Raw genomic sequence first — 24,120 nt, 5'->3', positions numbered from 1 at the left:
TGGTCCCGCCAGATCTCTTCTCCCAGAGTGGGTTCTAATGCTTTCCTTGGAGCTGTGGTCCCTGAATTAACAATACCCCAAATGGATCGCATATCCCTCTCCCCAAGATATGTTTTTACCAGCTCCCATTTTTCCAACTCCCATCTATGTTTGGCTGTATGAACCGTCTATTTATATATTCTTCTTTGCACTATAATATCGGGGCGATTATTTGATTTGATTGCTGTCAACAGTGAACCTTTGGCCTTGCGGCAAGTAGAGTTGAACCATTCATGGGGTATTGGTCCAGATTTTTTACTACGTTTACTAGGGAAAAGGAATTCTGTTACTATTTTTTTTAATTTTTCAAGGTTTTAACCAATCGCCTCTTTGACCACACAATCCTTATTTGGATTGTATAAATTAGAGGCTTCCAGAAAAACAGGTAAAAGGGCATCATATAGGGAGCCCTATGTGCAATTTGCATGTGAACTACTTACGAAAAATATATATATTTAACTACCATTATCAGTGCAGGGACACAATAAGATTTGTCTGAAGGACACTTGCACTTCCCAGTCTGACCCAAGTCGGGCAGAATTCATGCAGTCATGACTAATGATTGTGTCCTTGCTGGGAGCCGTAAGCTAGTCCAAGAAAAAAGTGCTTGTGCCGAAAGAGAACTTGCGCAAAGGACAGTTTTAAAACAGCAGTTAGTGGTGATTGCCTTATTGCAGTGATAAAACTGATGCTGCCTGCAGAATCCCAAGACAGGGGCCGCTTACTTTTGTATTGTTTGGACGGGTCTTGTATGCAGAGTTGAATTCCAATCTGCCCCATGGTACCAGAGGAAGTTGCTTAAATAGTGACACTGGGTTGCATGGGGGTGCAGTGCCTCCTTCCACAGGTGTTTCAGATATTCAAGATAGGTGATTTAATTGTGGCAGGTAAAGTGCCTTCCTTAAAGCCTTTTTCACCCCCTGGAGATAAATTGCTGTTCAGGAGATTACTTACAGGACTCCTGAGACTAGGCAGGCTAATATAGCTCGTCTGCAGGAACGCACCACTGCCTGATTCCAAAAGTGGTGCAGCCAGTGCAGACAAAGTTTCAGAGTAGACCTGAAGAGACAGATGATATTAATTGTGCCCTCCTTTGGGTGACTGCACAGCCTGCAGTACACCTCTCCTTTTGTGCTCGACTATATAGTGGTGTGTGTGCTTGATGGAAAGATCCCTATCCGGTGTTCCAAGAAATTACCTTTTATTCTGCTGCTGAAGGCTTAATCGCAAATATTGCTTCAGCTCCAAGGCGGTGTAGCATCAAAGCGGGTACGCGTTTCTCAAGAGTTGCCCTCTCTTATAAGGATGACATTAGTTTTTATGTCTTATTGATGGTCTTTTGAATATTTTGCGGCTGGTTTATGTAGCCTAAATTTGTGCTAGTCCAACAACTCAGTTAATATTTTAAGGTACTCTCTGGCTGCTGAGTGGGATTTGTTGGTAATTTCCAGCCATACATTGTGGTTTATGGTGTTCTTCACAGAGGATTTAAGCCTGTGGCAGTTTGACTGTACCAAATTCCTATAGAATATAGGCTGGTAAGGTGCAACTGGTGAGTTGGAAGATGTCCCTGTAGATTTTTATGATGGTTGTGCCCAGGATTTTTCAGTTTGCACCCCAAAGGGCTTAAATTCCATATGCCAGAATGGGCATCACCTTTGCCCTGGCTGTATCTAATATGGGGCTATTTGACAGCCCAATCAGATTTCTAAACAGAGGCCTTATCCTTGCTGCCAGTGCAGTTCCTTTCCTTTTATTTACTCCTTTTAGGGCTTAAAAGTTCCCTTGATATAGAATATGAGGCCCAGGTATTTGTATTTGCTGAATTAGTTGACCTTGGTAGAGTCGAGAAACGAGTTGACTTATTGTATAGCTGGGTCTGAACTGAGGTGGCAAAGTTAGCTAAAGAACCATGTTGGCAGGGTGTGCCCAGACTTGGGTCCCTGGCTCACTTTGCCACTGGATTTAAGCCAGCCAGGCTGAAGAGGGGTGTCACCCTGAAACCGGTCCTAGGATGCTTGTTTCCAGTTCAGAGAAGACCTGGCTTGGCTGTTCGGGCTGGACTGTTCCCATGAGGCACAGGGTCAAGACTGATTGCCATATAGCTGGGTCTGAACTGAGGTGCCGAAGTGAGCTAAAGAACGATGATGGATTCAACACAGATCTGTCACTGGGGGTGAGTGTCTGAAAAGTTTCAGCACTCTGTACATCATCTCCTTGTGCTTGCTTTGTTCGCCCTAAGTTGGCAGTTAATGCCCAGACGTGGGTCCCTTGCTCACTTTGCCCCTGGATTCAAGCTAGCCTGGATGAAAAGGGGTGTCACCCCGAAATCGGTCCCAGGATTCATGTTTCTGGTACAGGGAAGAGCTGGTTTGGCAGTTCAGGCTGGACTGTTCCCCTGAGGCACAGGGTAAAGCCTGATTTCCATATAGCTGGGTCTGAACTGAGGTGGCAAAGTGAGCTAAAGAAAGATGATGGATTCAACCTATCTCTGTGACGGGGGTGAGTGTCTGAAAAGTTTCAGCGCTCTGTCCATCGTCTCCTTGTGTTTGCTTTGTTCGCACTAAGTTGTCAAAGTATGCCCAGATGTGGGTCCCTTGCTCACTTTGCCACTTGATTCAAGCTAGCCTGGCTGAAGAGGGGTGTCACCCGAAACCGGTCCCAGGATGCCTGTTTCCAGTTCAGGGAAGACCTGGCTTTGGAGTTCGAGCTGGACTGTTCGCATGAGGCACACGGTCAAGAATGATTTGTGTATAGCTGGGACTGAACTGGGGTGGCGAACTGAGTGAAAGAACGATGATGGATTCAACCCAGATCTGTGACTGAAGGTGAGTGTCTGAAAAGTTTCAGAGCTCCGTCCATCATCTCCTTGTGTTTACATTGTATGGATGCCTCCCAGAAATGGAATGTAGGAGATATACAGGTTATGAGTTTGACATTTCAATGCCAATCCATGTGCAGACTAGTGTGTTTGTTCAGCTACCCACACCATACATATAAGACTGCATCCATGCATTGAGACCTACTAGCATCCCATAGGGTTATAACAATGACATTTGCAAAATGTGCTCCAAAATATATACATTGCATTGAGATATGAATCCCGACAGTTTAGACCTGCAAAGCCATATGACCAGAACCCTGCCATGTGGATATCTACACTTGCAATGGGCATCAGTCGGGAAGTTGGTAATCATTTAAACAACACCATGGTTAAAAAGAGTAACAGGCCCACATCTGTACAGCCTCCAGGGCAGCAGTGTAAGTGTTCCTCTGTCGCTCCATTTCATAGAGGTATGATATGTACTACTTTGAGGGAGGTTCAAGCACCCCTGGATTATAACAGCCATACCTCAGGTTGAGATATGTAAATGATGAGTAATACTTACTTATGATAATGTGCTAACACCCTTCCAGAAATAAATGTTGAGATGTCAGTTGTCCTCTGTGATAGGTCAAATCCACGATTTGGAAAGACTTTGTCCTATCACACCAACATTCACAGCATCTATCTTAGGAAGCATGGTTTGATTGTGATGACAATGTTCAACATGACTTAACAATTTGGCTTTTGATTTGACACACAACTACAGGGTACAGGTAGGGGTATCCAAGCATTTTAAGTGTTGATCAGCATGATTCTTTACCTACACCTATAGCCATTCTCACTGAAATTATGTAGCAGGAGAGGTTAAACTTATTCAACATGTATGAGCATAGTATGCTGCAAGATGAGGCAATATATGTGGCATATTGACACACAATTTCTAAATATCTGATTTCATGATTTCATGATACCATTTGTTTACACTTGGTAACACTGTCTCTGTAATTTTTTCCACTTCATCAGCATACGTTTTCATATTTTAATGGGGGCATCGGTAACAACACTGTGTCCAGACAAGCTTAGCTTAGCTCATTCAACTTTGCTGCTACATCAGTTTAAACACTGTTTGTTAAGTTTGTGCCATGTGTTGCACAACAAATCTTGATTGTGCTGAACATCTCCAGATTTAGCGCCAGATCATGATTCATGTGCCAAATGCTTCAAAACTGTAGATAAGCAAACCTCACCACTGCTGCAAAAGATGCATGGACCCTTGGGGCCTACATGAATTGCCACTACATTCACATTGACATACATCTTTTTCAATTCAACATTCTTCCTTGGACCAGCTCAGTTGTGTTGATATACTGACTGTATTTGATTGCGGGTGATTGATACATCCCCATATGCATCACAATATTACAACTATCATGGATCACACACAGACCTGACAGAACTACAACAATGTACTCATTACACTTCCTGGTTGCATTGGGATCCCGGAAGGTGTCAACGTCACCCCACATGTATGGGACATGTCCACCTACAAGACAAAGATTTGAACATTATGTTGTAAATAGCACAGCTACAGATGGCCTAAATTCTGTATTAAGTAAAATGACATCACATTGACTTAAAATGTTCAACACGCTTGACACATGTATGTTCACATTGTGTGAATATGAGATACAGCTAGTCATATTAAATGGCAGAGCTGGCTGGATGTTGAAGCTTAGAGATATCTAACATCACATGCCATTAAGCATGCCTCAGGCATGTGATGTTTTCTGTACAGCTGGGAAGCATCATCTCAGGTCCCCTTGCACCATGACATAGGGGGAAACCATTGGCCGTAGGCAGACCAAAGTAGTGCTGTGATGGGAAAGGACAGTTATACACCAAATGTAGCATTGTCAGGATCATAGTAGATCTTTCATGGAGCTTGTGCACAAAATGACCATATATTTCCTACGTATCCATCAACTGTTGCAGATTTACAGATTTACATACTTTTTGGATCATTCCTTGTTCAATCACATATGAAAAATCATGTAATGCTTCTAAATACATGTGTGTTAAACATAAACAACCACCCACAACCCAGTGAACAGCCCCACTGGGGGCAAAGTATAGCAACACAGCAATTGCCCCTGTATTGCATTACACTGGATTTATGTATTCACTCTAAGGCACACATAATGGCATTCTGTTGCTTAAATAATAGTGGTCTAATGTTTACATTGCACTTTAATCAGTTTTCATGGTGCAAAATCAAACCACCATATTATATAATCTGCACCTTTCATGTTTAAACTTTTGCATAAATGATATAGTAACATTACTACATGCAAATGGTATATACATGCACACCTACAGGACCTCCGATTTCCAAACCCAGGATGTCCACCAGATATGCCTCAAATATTGGCCTGGGTGGTGAACTCTGCTCCGTTTGCGGTGTGCAGAGTAGTTTTTTCCCCACTCGCGATCGTGAATGGTAAGTTTGCGCTCGCGAACGGTAAGTTTGGGATGGCAAGCTGCCGCTCGGGAAGAATATCTACACGAGCTGCAGGAATACTAGCACAAACTGCGGTTCGCACTGCACTCCACCACTCGCAGAACTTTGCAGAGTTTTTTGTAATTTCGGGGAGTTACGCGTAGCAAAACTTCGCCAACTACGCCTAGGCCTACTCAGGTTTTTTTTTTTTTTAAACATATTTTTATTAAGTTCTTGGCAGAGAATCAATGACATAATGATTACCAAATATCCGACATGTAAATCTAAACATACTAAACTGAAAATACACTGAAATTGCCCGAGATAGGTACAGATCAAACAAAAGATTGTATTTAACCAAAAACATACTGTCCCAGATCCCGGAAATCCAGCGTTATACGCTTTTCTCAGTCAAAGTAATCTTTCCAGATTTTAGTAAATTTACGTAAAGCTCCAATCCTTTTTGCATACCTCAATTCACTATTTCTAACTCTCTTGATTTTTTGAAAACATTCATCTGCAGTTGGAATTATTTCTGATTTCCAATATTTAAGAATAAGAGATCTGGCAATTGCAACAATGATGTACAAAAGCTTCACCAAGGAATCTTCCAAATTAAGCTCTGGATCAACCCCAAGTATAATCAAATATTATAGTTATCGATCTTAAAATGTAAATATTGAGACAATATAAAAAACATATTTTCCCAGAAAACCTTGATTTTGGGACAAAAGGCAATAATATGGGACCAATTAGCCAAATCAGGTTGAGTGTATCTAAAACAATTAGACGTTGCATTACTATACATTTTGGACATCGTTGCCGGTGTATAATACAATAGCCATTTGCTAAAGAAAAGCATACGTCTCCAGTTTGCCCCTCTAAGGACCGTGAAGTTTAATTTATTTAGTGTTGTCCAGTTTATTTCCTTTAAATTGAAGTTTTCATGTTTCTGCCATTTATTTATCGCTTTGGCACTCAGATTCTCCTCCCTATTTTCTGCCAAACTTTTCCTCCATGTTCCCGCCCTCTTGAATACTGGGGACCAAAAGATATCGTTCGTTAAATTAGAAATCTGGCTTAATTGTGTTATATCAATAATACTCAGTAACCTATACAGCGCTACATATGAGCCCATAAGAAGAAAATTACCGCTTATTAACACTGCCATCTCATCGGGAGTCAACCAGACTCCAAATTTCATAAAATTTGATAAGTTAATGAACCCATATCTTGCCCAGGTAAGTGTAATGTCTAATTCTAATCTGGTCCCTAATCCAAAAACAGCCTCTCTTAATGGAGTTACTAGGGACAGGGGAGAGAGTGAGTACCTTTTCAGCATAACATCTCGCTTTTTAAGAAACCAACGCAAAGTCTTGTATCTGACTAATTTGGGGGATTTAAAAATCGCGAGAGGAGAAGGTATTTTGGATTCTTTGCAGATTAAGTCAAAAAAAAATTAATAAACAATACATCTCCAAGTGCTGGATATTTAAATCTCGAAAGATACTGCACAAAATATGCATAGTAATAGTCTTTTAAATTTGGTAGGCCCAATCCACGTGATCCTTATCTACACATAAGGTTTCTATAGCTAATCTTGGAGTCTTTTTTGCCCAAATGAAGGCTGAAAAAAGAGATTCAATCTTGGAAAAAAACAGGGCAGGAAGGGAACAAGAAATGGTTGAAAACAAAAAGTTAAAAAGTGGGAGTATTGACATCTTAATTAATGCTACTCGGCCCAAGATAGATAAAGGAAGTGTATCCCATCTTAGGAACATAGCACAGACTTTCCTAATCAAGGGTTCAAAATTAAGCGTGTATAGATCACGTACTGTAGATGAAAAATAAACCCCTAGGTATCTTTTGGGTTTATTAGTTATACATCTCCGAATATCTGGATGCAGGTCCGGATTGTTATTCCCGCTGATAATAATCTCAGTTTTCCGCTTATTAATGCGATACCCCCCCAATGCTTCAAATTGTGAAAAAATGAGAAAGGCTTGTTCTTGTGACTGCATATCGGATTTCAACAGAAGCATAATATCATCTGCGTACAGTTTGATCTTATCCATACCATCTATCGGTGGAGAAATATTTTTATTTTTTATTATTGCAGATGCTAGAGGCTCGATAAAAAAAGCAAAAAGAGTGGGGGAGAGAGGGCAACCTTGTCTCGTTCCTCTTTGAACAGGAATAGACCCAACCATCAATTTATTGATTAGAATATGGGCTTTTGCTCCCTGGTACAAATTTCTAATCAAAGTGATGACTTGAGAAGGTATACCAAATCGATATAAAATAAAAAAAAGAGTGTCCCAAACTACTAAATCAAAAGCTTTTTCTGCGTCTAAAAGAAGAATTAAAGCTGATACCTTACGAGTTTCAAAAAAATCTAGTGCTTCTGCTAAATAATGTGTGTTAGTGAGCAGTTGACGGCCAGTTATAAATCCATTTTGATCTGTATGAATTAACTGTGACGCAACCTTATTGAAACGAATAGAAAGCAATTTTGTAATGATTTCGTAATCCGAGTTTAATAAAGTTATAGGTCTATAGGAATTTGGGTCTTTTGCATCTTTTCCTTTTTTCACAAAGCTAACCACTGTACCATCATAGAAAGATGTCGGGATTGGTCCCCCCTGAAGCATTGAATTTACTAATAAAAGAAGTATTTCTGAAAGAGAGCCAAAAAAGGTGACAAAAAATTCGGCTGGAAAACCATCTGGGCCGCAAGCCTTACCATGTGGCAAGTTTTTAACTACCTGCTCCAATTCTCTAATAGAGAAAAAAGAAGCCATTACTTCTTGATCCATATTGGAAAGTGATGGAAGAGAGTATTTATCTAGAAATACATTTAAACTAATTTGATCCAAAATATGGGAAGAAGAGTAGATATTTTCGTAATGGGTTAACATAATTGCTCCTATTTCCGCCTGATCTGAGGTATCTTCTCCGGTGGTAGGCGATTTTAGAGAACGAATCAGATTGGCTGCGGCTTGTTCTTTTACTTGCCATGCCAAAAAATTTCCAGTAAAGTTGCTATTCTCATAGGATTTCTGCGCTTGCCTATAAAAGATTTCCTCACTTTTTAAGAAATAGTGAGCACTCAGTTCACGTTTTGCTGCATTTAATAGGTTTTTTAACTCTACTGAGGGATTATAATATTTTTGATGTATTAAGGCTTGTATTTTTTGCTGTAGCTGGTTTTTTGTATCACGAAATATAGCTGCCTCCCTTGCGTCCCTACTAATAATAATGCCCCGGATATACGCCTTCAAGGTGTCCCATATAATATGAATTGGTGCTGTCCCCATATTTCGTTCTACAAAATCCTTAATCTCTGCCTGGACAGACATAACCCAAGGTTCATCATTCAAATAGGATTTATTAAAGACCCAGCGTTTCACCACATTAGTCTTTGCATCTAGCTCAATTTCAAGGACAAGCATTGCGTGATCGGAGAAGCCATTATGTAAAAACTTATGATCTCGACTAGTAAGTATTGAGGAAATTAGAAAAAAATCTATACGAGAAAATTACTTGTGCCTCCCCGACCAGCATGTATATTCTCTTTTATGAGGGTTTGCTAACCGCCAACACTCAGCTAGATCTAAAGTCCTAATATTGTTAAGAATAATCTGATAAGATTTAGGTTTAGACTGCTTTTTTCCGCCCAAAGTTGAATCAAATTGTGGGTTCATCAATATATTAAAGTCCCCTCCAATAACTATATCTCCGTTGACCATAAGGAGAGATTGAAACATTTCTTCATATATTAAAGGGCAATCGTTAATGGGAGCATAGAAGTTCACAAAAGTAATGGGAGATGGTCTATTCTTAAGTTTACAGTTAGCCCAGCACCAACACCCCTGTATGTCTGCTTCGGTAAGAATTATTTCTGCCTCTAATTTCTTACTAAAGAATAGTGCAACCCCCCGCTGGGACTCTGAAAAGAAAGAGAAACCTCGATAGTCGGCCCATCCTTTAAACATGGAAAATGTATCTGCCTTAGAAATTGCAATATGGTACTGAGGCTCTTGAGAAAGGGTCAAGGCAAGTGCGGGACGCTACGGTGGAGCTCCACGCCTCCACGTAGCCTGAGCTCCTGTTCCTGACTCCTCCCCCGCCTCGAGGTCAATGGCGTCTGCTGCTGCTGCTTTGGCGTGCTGTGCTGAGTGCCTCCGTGGTTTCTGAGGAATACCTGAAATTGCTGAGGGTGATTAAGCCTCTACGGCGGACAGAAGCCTTCCGCGATTGAAAATCGGCTTTATAAAGAAATGCGAATGGAGCGAGGTGAGCGGCGCTTTAATTCCAATGGACACTGTTTTTGACGAGAAATACAATGTGTCCGGATAGAACAACCTCGGCTGCGCAATAACGCTATGCTCGCTTCAAGTATCTCTTCGTTTGCTGCCTGCCTGTTGCTTTGATTTACTACTGCTACAGGCATTGACACTGAAATTGCATTCAATTTGGAAACGGCCGTAGTGTGGGTGTACACATCTCTGTTTCCACTTTTCTTGTATATATCAACTTTTGAGCAAGCACCTTGAGGAAATTTGATCAGTGCGCTATAATACGTTTAAAAAACAAAAAAAAATGTGATATCTGCCTGAACTCTGCCTGATCGGTGTGCAAGCTGCGCGCTGGGATTTCTGACATGAGTCCACTGTCATCACATGGTTAATCGAGCAAACAGATGCTTCTGCCGGAGAAGTCAGGGACGTGGATCGCTAATCGCCTTGGAAAGGTACACGCACGCTTGCTGCGGAGCCACCTGAGAGGCGTGTGCTGTTTATTTCACTGAGGACACATGCTGTTGTTTCGCTGAGGATACATTCCCCTTAACTACCGGAGGCTGCAGAAGTGCTTGTAGTGCATCATAGCATATCATCTAAAGGGGTGAAATAAACGGCGACTTTGCTAGGAAGAAGCGTGGAGCCTGGTTTAGAACACGCAGTGCTTGGCTTTTTTCTTTGGCAGGGCCCTGGAAGAATGCTTTCCAATTAAAGACTCAAATACTATTCAGAGCCTTTTTTTTTTTTGCGACCCCAATCCAGCCTAGGGTGAGCACAATGGGGAAACTGCTTAACGCTCGTCTCAAAGCCAAACAACGGCGACAGCAGGCAAAGGAGGCAGCTGCTAAATTAACAGAAGGAAACTCTCTGAAGGATGATGACTCAGTACATTCATCTGATAACTCTGAGGTTGAGGATTTGTTAACAGACAGTCAGTCGCAAATGGGAGATAATTTGACTGAAGCTCCCCTTGATGATGTATCTCATACCCATGACTCATCTCATCCACCGCCACCTCTGCCGCCTCCGCCTATTCCTTCGGCGGCTAAGCAGTTCCCCCTTTTTACAAAAAAAATCTCGCCTCTTTCACCTAATTTGATCCCCCCAAAGAATTTAACAAACATAGATGCTATACAAAATCATTCAATTGGCATAATCTCTGCAAAGGATCCGTGTATAGCAGCGACCCCTTCAAACTTGGTATCTCTCACTAATTCTGCTCATGACTCAAAGCAAGCATTCGATACCTCTACCTCTAAAGACAAAACGATAGATATATTAAGTGCAGCAACGGTGCCACTTCAAGATTTCGATATGGAAGCAGGAGGGGGGACAAAAGGGGGAGCGGCGGACCACCTTGGGCCCTTGCTTGAGATGAATACGGAAACAGAGGGAGAGATGCGAATGTCTGTGAAGGATATGCTCAACCTGATTCTCGATGAAGTTAGAGAAATAAAAAGGTCGCAAAATGCAGAACTTTCGGCAATCCACCAGAGACTGGATAAAATGGACAAAATCGAGGAGTTAGTTTCTACTTTCCCAGCCCGCTTAGTGGAAGTAGAAGAACGGATTTCAACACTGGAGGATCAAATGGTCGAAGTTAAAAAAGACACTAAAGGGACTATAAAAACCACAAAGGCTCTTGAACTAAAACTTGATGAGTTGGAAAACTATAATAGGAGGTCCAACCTACGTATCGTAGGAGTTCCGGAAGGAATTGAGGGGTCAGATACATTGGCATGGGTATTCTCTTTTCTTCAACAAGGGGTGATACCGGAATATAAAGGAGACCTCACTATAACAAGAGCCCACAGAGTTCCTGCTCGACCATTTCCGAACTCTACCCTTCCGCGTACTATTGTACTAAATTTTGCAGACGTTAGGGTAAAGGAACAAATATTGTCTAGGGCTATCAAACAAAGACAATTTCCTGTGAATGCTACGGTGAAATGCCGAATATTCTCAGATATGTCAGCTATTGCGGCCAGACGCAGGAAAGAATTTGTAAAGATGCTCCAACTGTTTAAGGCTCAAGGGGCTCAGGCGATGATAGCACAGCAATCTAAACTTAGAGTTCTGATTAAGGGTAAATTCTATCTACTATCCGATATTGAGGAAGCACAGGATTTGCTGCACGAAATACAAAGTGTATAATAGTGATAGAACAGTTTAATTTTGTACTTCTCTTTTGTTACTCTTAAACGCCATTATGGCTATACTCTTTGGTTTTGGGAGGGGAGGGAGGAGCACGGGTCCAGGGGTTAGGGGGTGTTCTATCACTACACCCCAGGGTTAAAAGAAAGGATGCTGTGGCAAGCGTGGGGGGAATGGACAGTGAGTTAGGACGGGGCCACAGGCAAGGGGAGGGTAGGGGGGAAAAAAACTTTTTAAAAAAGTGTTCTTGGTGGAGAGACGTTGCATTGTGCTATTTTTGTTTGATGATTAATATATTTTGTAAGTACAGTGTGGATGGTTCTAAGAAGTTTGGGGAAATAAGGGCTGAAATGCACGCTATGCACTTTAATTATATGTTTGAACTATGTCTAAGCTGGGTCTGAAAATTATTTCTTTTAATGTTAACGGTCTCAATAATAAGAAGAAAATGAGGGCAATAGAGGCATGGATTCTAACAGAGAACCCTGCAGTCATTATGATACAAGAGCCTAGGCCTACTCAGGTGTCATGATATCAGCTCATATGTGCCGACAAGGGATTTCACTTCACTTAATTATTTCTAGCTGTAGATCAGTAGGGAATTCATTCGTCACTGATTTTAAATCTTAATTTCATAAAGACGCTGTTAACCAATCATGCTTCAAAAAATAGTTGAGAACAAGGATTAGGGAGATACAGTCGACGTTTCGGTCTTCTCGGTGTGACTCCTTCAGACCATCTTCAGGGCTATGAGAAAATGTAACAAAAGACCCCTAGGTAGAAAATATATATATAAATAAAAATATAATTCTCTCTATACATTACTTGTTTATAACAATAACAACGATAACCTGTGTAGTTAAGCAACTTAGCTATTGGTCAGTCTGACACTTTCAATGATTAGGGTCAGAGGCATTTTATCAATAGAAAGAACATAGGAAAACAATGTTTTATTACCATTCCTAAGATTATAAGTTTTTTGTAATTCTTACTTCTATTAGATCGTTCCTAGAAACTGCACTTCGGACAGATTTCAAGAGAGGGGGCACGTTGCTCCTTAGACCATCAGTAATACAGGAAGTCAAATTTCTGAAAGTATAATTAATACCATTGATCTAATTTATTCATGTTATTCTTGTTTGTTATCAGGATCTGCATAACAATCTTTTGATTACCTGTTGGTCTCCCAAAGAAGACCATAGTTGAGGGTTTCTTCAATTATCACTCCTCACTTTCAAGTGGTCAAATTGTTAATGTTCACAAAGAAATCTGTAACAAAATTGGAGTTTGTTTTATCGAATAATATTATAGCTAGGACTCCATGTTCAAATTAAGATAAGCCATAACATAATCTAGAGTTTTGAAAGAAAAATGTAACTCGTCTCGTCATCTGGCATGGGGTATAATGGGTTGTTGTTATCGAGGCCCCTTTGGTAGTATATATTTATTAATCTGTTACATGGACTGCATATCAGCTTGGAGGTTTGTACACTAATCCCTATTTCATAGCCAGTAGACTGTTGAATGTTAACTAACCACAAGGTTTAGTTCTCACAGGTTAAGCATAATATGTGGTATAAGTCTTGTAACAGAAGCGGCTCATATACCACTGATTAGAACTTAAACACAATGTGTTCTCTTCAAAAATCGCTATAAAAGCGATCCATGACGAACCTTAGTAACACAAACATTCACCTATTTCAAAACTCATGAAGCACTTAAATGATCAGTTAAATCATATGCTAGCATGTCCCCAAACAATCCTTTAGACTTACTCGGAATCAAACGAATGGGTAGCTGGAACCGGAGGCAGTCCTTCGTTCTGCATATATAACAATGCGTGCTGAAACAGCGTTTTTAAAGGGCATGCCCCGGAAATACTTGTATGCGTCTGCTTTTTCTCATCACGATATTGTTATTTAGAAAAGAATTTATGTTGAAATTAAAGAACAAGGCTCAACTATTGGTGCCGTTTTCTTAGCCAAACCATATGTTAACTTTTCGCATGATTACTCGCATCGTATAAAAATACGCTAGGGGTTTTAGTGATGGCCATCTTGAGTGAGTCAACATGACTCTTCCATGATTTAGCCGAGCAATCTTATTCCTGTACTTGATGACAATATTATTAGGACTGATTATTATTTTTTAAATAGCGGGCTGGAATAATTTGTATTATTATTCAAGGAAGCAAACCATATGTTAGCTTTCAGTATGATGACTGACATTGTGTATATATACACGGTAGGAATTTTAATGGCGGCCATCTTGAATGAGTCAACCTGCCTTCTCCATAAAAATGTTACAAATACAGTGTTGGCAAAAAAATAACGATTCTGTTCTTGATGCCCTTAGTATTAGAACTGACAAATTATGCTATACTTATATATACCTTTTAAATAATCGTGGAGAATTTACAATTGAATTAAAACATGCATATTGTCACTATCCCAATGAGAGTGAGAAAAAAACAACATTTCATACATGAAACATTAGTCAATAATAATTTCATATAGATATTAATCTTATGATGTACTTAGCACCCAAAATCATTTGTAACACTGATAAATGGATACCTGATTATTTCAACTGGACTCATTTCAAAATGTATACAGTAAGTCGTATCTTATAGGACAACTCTCGCTCACCATAAGGTGGTAGCGCTCGCAATCTAAATGCATCCATATTTCAAGTGAACAATAAGTGAGATATAGTCTTTTAGCTAAGGTACAGTATACAGATCCATAATCATGAGAGCTAATCACTCTAGGTGATACATGCCAAGGAATGCCACTCAGTTGCAGAGTTAAGACCTTCTTTTACACTGTTTGCCAAACACATCCATCGATTTTCTTTAAGGGTCAACATATTATCCACATTGGACTGTCTAATGGGGGACCTTATCACTTGTATGACTGCCCAGGTCATTTCCTTCTCTGTGTACATTGCTTTAGTATAGTGCTCTACCAATGGAGCATTCTCAACTGTATACCGTATCCTTGATTGGTGTTGGAGAATCTGTTTTTTTATGTTTGCTCACAGAGAAAAAAATTCTCACAGAGTGATAATTTAATACATTCAAGAATGAACTCAGTAGGTACTGGATGTGGTCTTGGCCGATTACAACCTAATGGTGAGCAAGAGTTGTCCTATAAGATATATAAGAATACATTTTGAAATGAGTCTAGTTGAAATAATCAGGTATCCATATATAAGTTGTACAAATGATTTTGGGTACTAAGTACATCATACGATTAATATATATATATGAAATTATTATTGAACAATGTTACATGTATGAAATGTTGTTTTCTTCTCAATCTCATTGGGATTTTGACAATACACATGTTTTAATTCAAATGTAAATTATCCACGATTATTTAAAAAGTATATATAAGTATAGCATAATTTGTCAGTTCTAATACTAAGGGCATCAAGAACAGAAACGTTATTCCTTTGCCAACACTGTATTAGTAACATTTTTACGGAGAAGGCAGGTTGACTCATTCAAGATGACCGCCATTAAAATTCCTTCCGTGTATATATACACAATGTCAGTCATCATACTAAAAGCTATCATATGGTTTGCTTCCTTGAATAATTATATAAATTATTCCACCCCCCTTTTTTTTAAATAATAATCAGTTCTAATAATATTGTCATCAAGTACAGGAATGAGATTTCTCTGCTAAATCATGGAAGAGTCATGTTGACTCACTCAAGATGGCCGCCACTAAAACCCCTAGCGTATTTTTATATGATGCGAGTAATCATGCGAAAAGTTAACATATGGTTTGGCTAGGAAAACGGCACCAATAGTGGAGCCTTGTTCTTTAATTTCAACATAAATACTTTTCTAAATAACAATATAGTGATGAGAAAAATCAGACGCATACAAGTATTTCCGGGGCATGCCCTTTAAAAACGCCGTTTCAGCATGGATTGTTATATATGCGGAACAAAGGACTGCCGCCGGTTCCAGCTACCCATTCGTTTGATTCCGAGTAAGTCTAAAGGATTGTTTGGGGTCATGCTAGCATATGATTTAACTGATCATTTAAGTGCTTCATGAGTATTGAAATAGGTGAATGTTTGTGTTACTAAGGTTCATCATGGATCGCTTTTTTAGCTATTTTTGAAAAGAACACATTGTGTTTAAGTTCTAGTCAGTGGTAAGTGGTATAAGAGCCGCTTCTGTTACAAGACTTATACCACATATTATGCATATCCGGTGAGAACTAAACCTTGTGGTTAGTTAACATTCAATAGTCTACTGGCTATGAAATAGGGATTAGTGTACAAACCTCCAAGCTAATATGCAGTCTATGTAACGGGTTAATAAAAACATACTACCAATGGGGCCTCGATAACAGCAGCCCATTATACCCCATGTCAGATGACTAGTTACATTTTTCTTTCAATACTTTAGATTATGTTATGGCTTATCTTAATTTGAACATGGAGTCATAGCTATAATATTTTTCGATAAATCAAACTCCAATTTTGTTACAGATTTCTTTGTGAACATTAACAATTTGACCACTTGAAAGTGAGGAGTGATAATTGAAGAAACCCTCAACTATGGTCTTCTTTGGGAGACCAACAGGTAATCAAAAGATTGTTATGCAGATCCTGATAACAAACAAGAATAACATGTATAAATTAGATCAATGGTATTAATAAAGTGCCTTATTTAGATGTCTATATGAGATTGATTTTTCATCATGTATGTACCCTTTTTAAAATTAAAATATATCCTTTTGAATACACGATATCCTTGTGTTTTTTCATCATTATTGCATATTAACTCTTTTTAGAAGCATGATTGGTTAACAGCTTCTTCATGAAATTAAGATTTTAAATCAGTGACGAATGAATTCCATACTGATCTACAGCTAGAAATAATTAAGTGAAGTGAAATCCCTTGTCGGCACATATGAGCTGATATCATGACACCTGAGTAGGCCTGGGCATAGTTGGCGAAGTTTTGCTACGCGTAACGCCGCGAAATTAAAAAAAAACTGAGTGAAGTTCTGCGAGTGGTGGAGTGCAGTGCGAACCGCAGTTTGTGCTAGTATTCCTGCAGCTCGTGTAGATATTCTACCCGAGCGGCAGCATGTTAACTATTTTCAGAAGCATGATTGGTTAACAGCTTCTTCATGAAATTAAGATTTAAAATCAGTGACAAATGAATTCCCTACTGATCTACAGCTAGAAATAATTAAGTGAAGTGAAATCCCTTGTCGGCACATATTACCTGTCAACATTAGTTCTTACCCAAGCCCACAAGGGTATATTGGGTTTCCCACCTCATTGTGTCATGATATCAGCTCAGCAATGTTTAAGCTGGGAGACAGTGTTCTAAACTTTGAATAACTGGCACATGTGCCAACCCATCCTCTCTCAACACTCCTGCCTGCCCTTGAGTTGAGATAGCCCTGGCTGACCCTACCCCATGGCCAGCATGTTGGGCCAGGTATTGCATCAAAAGCCATAGGAGTCCACCTACCTCTCTCTCACTATAATTCTTAGCCCTACCCTTACCCGACATGACCCAACTCCTTCTAAGCACACTACACTCCAAACAAACAACCCTTAACCTAATGTATCAACCCCCTTAATATACAAACACATGGCAATACAATTAAAAATACTCATAGAATATACTACAAAAAGTCACAAAACGTATACAATTGATTTGAGACAGGGATAGACCAGACACCGATATAACCAACATTCACTCCAAACCACCATAAGCCTAGATTCTGCTGGATCCAACACCACCATAGGCTCCCTTCCATTGGTCCAGGACTGGAGTGGCAATACTTGGTGGGTCAGAGTGACAGATGAAAGTGTCCAGGTGCTGAAGCAGGGAGGTTGAAAGTCTTTCATGTCCATGAGACTTCATGGCAAGAGACGAGGCAGATTGCCCTTGGAGTCAGACTCGCTTCAAGGAATGCATGTGCAGTACTTAGCATTCAGTGAGGGGACCATCAGGCAGCATGGCAACACAGCATGGCAGGAATCACAAGCAGATTTACTCACGCCACAATTGTCACATGAGTTGCCAGGGTACACACCTGGGTGTCCCCCCAGTCATATGTGCATTTGGAGACTGATCCTGGGGCCTTTACCCCACTATTGGAGAAGTGTGGCTCACTGGTTAGAGGAGGCAGACCTGGAAGCAGAGGTCAGCCCGGGACCAGGGTTCAATTCCCGGCTCGGCGGGGTCTTGAGTCCTAGTATGTCCATGGTTTCGACAATTCTCGCTCCGGTGCCTACTCGATTAATGGGTTCACACTCTGCGACTCTGGGCAATAGCTTGCTTAATCTCCACAACGGCCCCTTGCGGCGGGATGCCTGGCTTTCACCTTGCGGATACCCTGCCGAGGTTATCTCACAGGGGAATACCAGGACGGGTTCCCTATGCAAGCGCTTAGAAACCAATGGTGATTTGCGCTATATAAATTCATTTACATTTACATTTACATATTAAGGATTCTCTAATCTCTCTCTTGCTGCAATGTTTCAGAAACCCGTCCCTGTGATGTGTAACAAATGCAACACACATTTAGGGAAGCACAGAGACAGGCTAGCTCCACCATATTCCAGTGTACGTCCCACCAGGCTTGCAGCTCTGCTCGACTCGACCATCAAACTTTATCAGGTATAATTCAGATAATCCTCATGTTTTGACCAGGCAGACATGTTTCATGCACAAAGGCAGAAAAGATCCACCATGTTATGTAGAGGAGCAGGCAAGTCTGCAATCAGTATACAATCACAGCACATTTAGTGACCAGTACTGTGATCCACATGTATGATGCAACCACCAGCATACTAACATGCAGCACCGATGCTCAATGTGGGCACACTGTTCAGTACTACAGTCCCTTTGTATTGTTTTAGAATATGTCACTTTGAACACACAGTGCCAACACACACACATTAACCAAGTGCCCGCTGTTATGCTATGTGTTGTGTATGTCCTGCGCAAGCCCATGCATGCTGCACATGATTTTATCACACACACACACTTCCAGATAAACCTGATGTTGGGTAGGGGTGAGTCACAGACAGAGTCACTGAACTTTAGAAGATGTGAGTGAGCCTGTTGACCTCATTGTTATGTTATGTTAGGTTATGGTGTCTTCTAAAGCGCAACAGCTGCCTCTGCAAAGGGGCGTCCCGGAGAAAAAAAGGAAAAACTGAGAGACAGCAGAGTAACACCAGCTAGTTTGTGGGGAAAAGAAGAGTCTTAATGGCGTTCCCTAGTCCCAAGTTGTTAATGATTCCACGTAACTGCGCAGGAAGTGTGTTTCATAAAGCGGCAGCTCTATAACGGAAAGAGCGGCCACCAGCCCGAACTCTTCGTATCCGAGGGACCACTACCAAATGCTAGCCCTCTGACCAAAGGGCAGTGGTGGAACATATGGTGAAAGAAGATTGGCCAGAATAGGCAGGGTAGCAGATTTCAAAACCTTAAAAGAGGTACATAAGGCCTTAAATTCAATATGCCTGGGCACGGGTAGTCAATGAAGACGACGGACTGCACAGGACAAAGAACAGGACTTGCGCAGGCCTAGGAGTGTTCTGACTGCTGCATTTTGTGTCCTTTGCAGCTTCTGAACCTCTCCTTTATTGGACCCTAAGTAGAGGGAACAGGCATAATCAAGTCTGGACAGAACTATCGCTTGGATGATGACCTGACGTGTAGAGGCATCAAAGAAGCCCAACAGCGGTCTGAGCCCCCGTAGAAGTCCAAAGCAGGTCCCTGCTGTTTTTTTGGTTTGGACTCGATAGTTAAAAGAAGAGTGCAACCAAACCCCTAAGTTCTTTACCACTTGTTTACCGCTCCTGCTGATCACAATACAGTATGCTGGCACCCCGATGTTTGCAGGCTTTTGATCCTCCCAGAGGCAGTAGCTTACCGCAACTATAAGAGTTGGCATTTGGTTAGCCCTCCTGGTCCAAGAAGACTGCAATCCATTACACATGCCTATGTAATGGCACACACAGAAAGTCCATACACTCCTATGGTAATATATCAGCATTAGTGATCTACACAACAATACGGGTTCACAAGTCTTATCATGCAGGGGATATTTCATACACTACACCACCATTGCACCATATTTGTATGATATTTGTTTGTCGACCACCATCTGTGCCAGCATTTTGACATAGACACTTCTCACATTACTCATCCCTGTCTTCCTAAAGTGATGAGATGATTGGCAGACATCTCCCAGCCCCAATCCTGACCACTACTGAAGGTGGAGAGTTAGATATTTGTTGAGGAGAAAGAGTTTCAGCTTCTTCTTGAAGTGAGGGAAAGACTAATTGTTACGTAAGCATGAAGTTCCAGATTCTGGGAGCATTTCATGACAAGGCCCATGTTCGAGATTTCTTAAATTCTGGCTGATTCAGGAGTAGACTGTTAGCGCTTCGTAGTGATCTCTTTTGACCGACTTTTCTTTATTTGCAGGGAAGGCTGTTTTTTCATGTAGTGAGCTTTTTGAGCTATGCAGGCAGTTTTGAGAATAGATGTTTCCTATATTAGAAGCGAGTTGAGCTGCTTGAGAGTGGGGCTGATGCGGTTGAAGCGCCTCTCCCCGATATAAGTTTAGCCGCTGTTTGGAGTGTAGCTTTCAAAGGAGCTAGGACTGTTTTTTGATTGCCCGTAATCGTTGTGTTACTGTAGTCCAGCTTAGGTAGGACTAAGGTTTGCAGCACAGTCTTTAGGTGTTCAATGGTGATGAAGGTTTTTACCTTTTTAAGGTGTTTTCAGCATGTAGAGGGCGCTTTTTGCAGAGGCATTAAGATGCTCTTTCATGCTCAAGTGACTGCCAGTGTAATCCCAAGGGATGTAATAGAGTTTAACATGGATAATGGAGTAAAGATGTTGAGCCAGAAGTCTACAGGCAGGGATTTACCTTCAGGTTGGATGAAAAAGAGTTTGGTTTTGTTGGGGTTGAGTTTCAGATGGCTGCTGGTCATCTAGGATTGGACTGTGTAGAGAGTGCTCTTTAGGTGCTGGATTTCTTTGATTGACAAGATTTTTATGTAGAGTTGGGTGTCATCTGCAGAGAGACGATGGTCAATTTTAGCTTCCTTCAGGATCATTGCAAGGGGTTTCATATAGAGGTTGAACAGTGCAAGAGATAGCATTGTTCCTTGAGGGACTCCTTCTGTGACTGGTGTTGTTTTTGAGGTTGAGTTGTTTGCTTTGATTAGCTGTGTGCATTTGTTCAGTAAAGAGTCGAGTCACTGGGTCAGCCATAGTTTAACGCATAGTCAGCTTTGCACCCACCTTGCTTTGTCTCCTTACAATTAGTAATGGCACTTGGTATGCACGCCTGCTTTTACTCAGCTTCTTCTCATTCCAATAAGTTGCCGTATTGCGATATTAGCTCTCCTACTCTTTCATAGCCAGTACTTAAGTGACACACCTGAGAGGGTGGTGAGGGAGATGGGGTGGAGAGGAGTAGGTAGGGATTGAATTTTCAATCGTTGGATAATGACTTTTGCAAAGAACTCACTCATGGGTTTCCCCTGAGCAGTAGGCATGGGCAGCTTACGGAACCATAGGCTTGACTTAAATAACCTGGTTTGCAATGTGTTTTTGATACCCACCTGGAGTATGTAACTAAACCCCCTTTGCTTTTTGCTCTTCTTTGTGGTTTCCGTCCTATATCTATGGAAAATTAATAAAACATTTTTTTTTAAACAAGTAGGAAAGACGATGTGACTGAGCATTTTAACAAATGCAGCAGGGAGGGGGTCAGAGATGTGCAATGTGAGCTTAATGCTTGCGAGCAATTAGAGGACCTCATTTTCAGGGATATGTTTTAATTCTGACCAGGTTGCATTGTTTTTCAACTACAAGGGGTTTTGGTTGGTGAAATGTGTTGTAGAGAGGGAGAGACTGCCATCATTTGGGGATAGGGCATCGGGTGAACCCTTTTTGCAATGGGCATCCTTGGTTCGGGTGGTGGTTGGGTAATCAGAATGTTAGAGGGTAGACCTTTATTTGTAGAAAACTGCTGCTAATTCTTCACAGTGCTTGGTCAAATTGTTGGTTGGGTGTTGAGGGAAAGAGGAGGTTTTCTGTTTGATGATGTTGAATACATCTCTAGGTCGCTTCCTAGACTGGTCAAGTTGTTCTCGGAAAAAGGAGGATTTTTCTCAGAAGATGTGTTTTTTGTATTTCAGGTGTTCAGCCAGAGTATTGAGAGATTGGTTCCTGAGGGTTGCTGTGTCCAGTTTCTTCCAGCTAAGCAGAGTTGCTGCCTTCCATTGGTAAGGTCTTTATTGGACCAGAAGCTGAAGGGGATACTTCTTGATTTCTCAAGTTTCAGAGGGGTGAGTGCTTCAATGAGATCTTAAATTTTTATGTTGTCGTGGGCGGTGAGTTCCTCGGCAGAGGAGAGGTTGGGCGGAGGTAGGATTGGGGAACTGACTAATGCTTCTGGAAAGGGGCGACCACTCGGTCCCCCCAAACGTATGGTTGGGTGCCCCGATCCCCCCGGGAAACCATTTTGGGCGGGAGGCGTGGCTCGGCTGGTATGCCCGAAGTGGCGTAGCCGGGGCGCGCCCTTTCCCGCCCAGGAGGGGTTGTCCTAGACACCCGCACGGAAGACGACGCCCAGTAGGCGTACCGGAGGAGGGTCCCCGCCCTCCCGCATATGGATAAATAGAGCGGGAATCCGAAGAAGTGTCCTCTTGTTCCTGTGCTCTGAAGGCTGCACCAACTCGTTGCTCATGAGCCCTCGACGGAACAAGCGGCAATTTTGAGAACTTGTAATCTTGTTGTTTCTCTTTCAGTTATTTGGAGTACGAAGGATCCAGGACCTCGTTGATCAACTAGCGCAGAGTACACGAAGCCATGGCCGGCAAGAAAGCAGGAAAGAGCTCCGAGATGGAGAAGGTATTGCGCACCTTGTCGAACCGAATGGCGAGCATGGACCGAAAGCTCGGAAAGGTTGACTCGATCGGTCGGGGTTTGGCCGAAGTTAAAAAACAGTTAGCGGCCCAGAACAGCTCAGGCCGTCCTAAGAAGGTAATAGGCCCGGCCTTGCCGGGAGTCGTCCCTGAGGGTAGGGGGAAGCGTGTTAAGAGGAGGGCGGTTTCTGGGGAAGATCCGGTTCCCGAGGTACCCCCAGTCGCCCCCATTACACCGGCGGACAGCCGGGTACCAAACCCAGATATAGGTTTACCAATCCCGGTTGTAATTACCCCTGTTAATGAGGAGGAGATGCCCCCGGAACTGGCCATCCAGTTAGCGGCAGTGTTGCCCTGGCTCAAGAAGAAAGCGGGGGGCAGTGGCCGTGGGAGACCCGGCCGAGGAGGCTAGACTAATAATCGAGCAGTTACGGCAGTCGAGAGAGGCAGCGACGGCGAATGTTCCTCTTGTTCCCCCACAGGTGACGCCGGGAGGACCTGCGGTTAGCCGGGAAAAGGCGGCAGACACGACGGTCGAACCTGGTAAGCACACATTGCCAATGGCAGGGGAGGGGTCATTACCTTCAAGGCGCGAAAGGGTGGCCCAGCACATCCCTGCGGCCACAAAGGAACTGATATGGGGGGAGAAATATGTGAATATGTTTTCATTGTTGACTGACCATCGCGAGATGGAATATGCAAAATCCCAGAAGGATTTATGGCACCCCAGTGTATGGCGGGCCAAGATGGCGGAATTTAGGGTCGATGAGACTGTAGCAAATTGGGTAAAGGCCTTTTCGATATTTACGGCAGTCATGGGGGAACGAAAGCCGGAAGTCATGACCGAGTTGACCTGTTATCAGAATAGGATTATGGATTTTTATACCATGTATGAGGGGGACGAGTGGAAAGGATACGATATGAAATTCCGAAAAGCGAAAGAGTTTGATGCAACTTTGACCTGGGATTGCCTCGACTCGGTGTCATGGCACAAGCAGGTCTTGCCTGGGGCAGCAGGTACGTCCTCGCCGGGTGGGAGCGGGTCGGGGTCAGTTCGCCAAAAGCCCGCGGTGCCCTTTCGAGCGGGCGCCGGTGGAGAATATCAGCCCAAGACCGGCGGGAATGGCGGCAAGCGGGGGGTTTGTTGGGGCTTCAATAGAGGCAATTGTAGCAGGCCCCAGGGAACATGTAGATTCAGGCATGCGTGTGCAGGCTGTGGGAACTCCTCACACCCGGAGAGTAGCTGTAGATCTAAAAACAGCGGAACAGGAGGAAAAGGGGGGTCTAAGCAAGAGTGAAGTGATGCTTTGTAACCGATTGCCTACACCTGTCGATATCATGGCTCTGACTCCTTGGTT

This window comes from Lissotriton vulgaris, chromosome 1_1 (assembly GCF_964263255.1).
Source record: "Lissotriton vulgaris chromosome 1_1, aLisVul1.2, whole genome shotgun sequence".
In the NCBI taxonomy this organism is placed as follows: domain Eukaryota; kingdom Metazoa; phylum Chordata; class Amphibia; order Caudata; family Salamandridae; genus Lissotriton; species Lissotriton vulgaris.
Note: the sequence above shows the minus strand (reverse complement) of the source record.